Below are 2,997 nucleotides of genomic sequence, written 5' to 3' on the forward strand. Positions count from 1 at the left end.
GATACTAATACTTTTTTCTCAGTGTAAACTTTACAGATTTCTGGCTGTAGAATAGCTTAGTTATCTTCAGATAATCCTTTCTTTTTCCTTTTTAAAAAATTGTTGCTTCTTTTAGGTACAAATATATGATAGACCTAATCAGCAAAATAGCTTTTTGTCCATCCATTCATTATCTTGTATTCTGTAAGTACCAGGAAAATGTATTGTGTCTTTGAAAGCCTTGGAGATAATTACATTTTCTCCCAATTCATTCGTGGTTTTATTGAATGGGAGCCTGTAGCTTTGATAGTTTCAGGAAAGACCAGCCTGTTCTTATTTTGTTTTAAGTCTACCAATACCTGGTAAACTGACATGACTGGCCAGCATCACCAGCTTACACTGATGTTATTAGCAATGTAAAACACCTTATGGCTCCCTATCATGAAAAAACTCTTAATCATGCTAATCTTTTCTCTCACTCAATTTTATACTGTTGAACTCTTTACTATCATATATATATTTGCATATATCTACCGTGTATGTATATTTATATACACATATATACACATACACACTATCATGCAATTCTGTCTACTTACTATGTCTCAGTGTCCTCAACTGTAAAGGAACAGAATGATGGTACTTACTTTATAGGTTGTTTTGAGGATTAAATTAGTTAACATGTAAAGCAGTTAGAATGAGTTCTAGCACATTCACTGTTATTATAATAGCCTTTCTCAAAATTGTTGAGAGTATGCTGTATTTGTTACCTTCCCTCCCTCAATCTTCACTCCACCTCTGAAGACTTTGTAGTATGACTTGTGCTTTCATTTGCTAAATTAAAATTGATCTCTTAAAGATCGCTAGTGACCTCATGCTTGCCAAACACGTTATCTTTTTCCCAGTCTTCATTCTTCATGACCTCTGTATAGAATTTTCTGCAGTCTACTGCACCTTCCTCTTAGAAACACTCCTTCTTAGGTTTTTGTTTTACTTCAACTTTCTGTTTTCTGTCTTCCCTCTTTATTGTCTTACCTGACAAAAGTAGGATGTACCTTCTTGCCTCAAGTCTTCTAATTTAGCAATGTAATTTATTTCTATAGCCTCAATTACAATTTTATGAACATAATATAGCATGGTATAAATATAGTGGTTTAAAATTTGTTTAAAACAGCTGTACTCTCATTTTCAAATGAAATCTTAGCTGGAAGTTCAGCTTTTGCAGCAGATAAAATTTGAGCTCTTCTGGGGATTGGGATAGAGCCCAGAATTTCATCATATTGACCAGCTTCTTTTTTCCTTTAAAACCATGAAGTACTTCCAAACCGTCTTGGAGTCAGGAGATCTACCTTGGGTTTTTCATCTGTAAAAGTGTCAGGACTTTTGTGAGATTATAACTAAGGTAATATATGTGAAAGTACTTAATACATGTCACTGTGCAAATAACATGATGGTTAAGTCTGCATCTTTTGTTCTTTCTCTGGAATTCAAGATCAGCATGTATGTTTACCTGCCTATATTTCTCAATTGACATCCTCCTAGCCACTCAAAACCAACATGCCTGATAAGGGATTAAGTAATATCCAGAATATATAAGGAACTTCTGTAACTCAACAACAAAAAACAACCCCATTCAAAAATGGCAAAGAACTTGAATAAACATTTCTCCAAAGATATACAAGTTGCCAATAAGCACAAGAAAAGGTGCTCAGCATCACTAATCATTTAGGGAAATGGGAATCACAACAACAATGAGATACCACTTTATACCCATCAGGATGGATATTAAAGAAAAACAAATCAGAAAATAACAAATTTTTTCAAGGATGTGGAGGAATTGGAACCCTTTAGGAGTATAAAATGGCGTAGCTGCTGTGGAAAACAGTATGGCAGTTCCTCAAAAAATTAAACATAGAATTACTGTATGATCCAGCAATTCTACATCTGGGTGTATAACCAGAAGAATTGAAAGCAAGGACTTGAACAGATATTTATGCATGTTTATAGCACTATTATTCACAGTAGCCAAATATGTAAGCAACCCAAGTATCCATTGACAGATGAATAGATAAAAAAAAAAACAGTGATGGCTCATGCCTGTAATCACAGCATTTTGGCAGGCTAAGGTAGAGGAGGATCACTTGAGGCCAGGAGTTTGAGACTAGCATGGGCAACATAGCGAGACCCCGTCTCTACAAAAAATAAGAAAAAATTAGCTGAATGTGGTGATGCACTCCTGTAGTCCCAGCTACTCAGGAGACTGAAGCAGGAGGATCACTTGAGCCTAGAATTTGGAGGCTGCAGTGAGCTATGATCACAGCACTGCACTATAATCTAGGTGACAGAGTGAGACCCTGTGGTATATATATTCAATGGAACTTTATTTTGCCTTGAAAAGTAATGAAATCTTGATACATGTTACAATATGGATGAACCTTGAAGACGTTATGTTAAGTGAAATCAGCCAGACACAAAGGACAACTATGGTATGATTCCACTTACACGAGGTATCTAGAATAGGCAAATTCATAGAGACAGAAGTAGAATAGAGGTTATCAGGGGTCGAGGGGAGAGAGGAATGGAGAGTTATTGTTTAATGGGTCCAGAGTTTTAATATGGGATGATGAAAAAGTTCTAGAGATAGGTAGTGGTAATAGTTGCACAACAATGTGAATATATGAATACTTAATGCCACAGAACAGTACACATAAAAATGGTAAATCTTATGTGTATTTTACCACAATAAAAAAAGTTAAATAAAAAGGCCACATATTACATGAATAGGTAAATCCTAGAGACAGAAGGTAGATTGGTGGTTTCCAGGTGCTGGGAGTAGGGGAAGTGATTTTTCATGGGTATGGGATTTCCTTTTGGGGTGATGAAAATGCTCTAAAATTAGATAGTGGCAAAGGTTGCACAAATCTGTGAATATACTAAATACTACAGAATTGTATACTTTGAAAGGACAAGTTATATATGAATTATATTGCAATAAAGCAGTTGTTAGAAAAGCAAATA

General features: G+C 35.2%; 1 protein-coding gene across 1 annotated transcript in view; it reads left to right on the plus strand.

Moving 5' to 3' along the window:
* The window catches only part of ZSWIM5 (zinc finger, SWIM-type containing 5), a 260,366-nt gene that overhangs the window by 39,802 nt on the left and 217,567 nt on the right, over positions 1-2,997 (plus strand). The gene's annotated exons all lie outside the window — the stretch shown is intronic.

Source organism: Propithecus coquereli, unplaced genomic scaffold (assembly GCF_000956105.1).
Source record: "Propithecus coquereli isolate 6110/MARCELLA unplaced genomic scaffold, Pcoq_1.0 Scaffold299, whole genome shotgun sequence".
Taxonomy (NCBI): domain Eukaryota; kingdom Metazoa; phylum Chordata; class Mammalia; order Primates; family Indriidae; genus Propithecus; species Propithecus coquereli.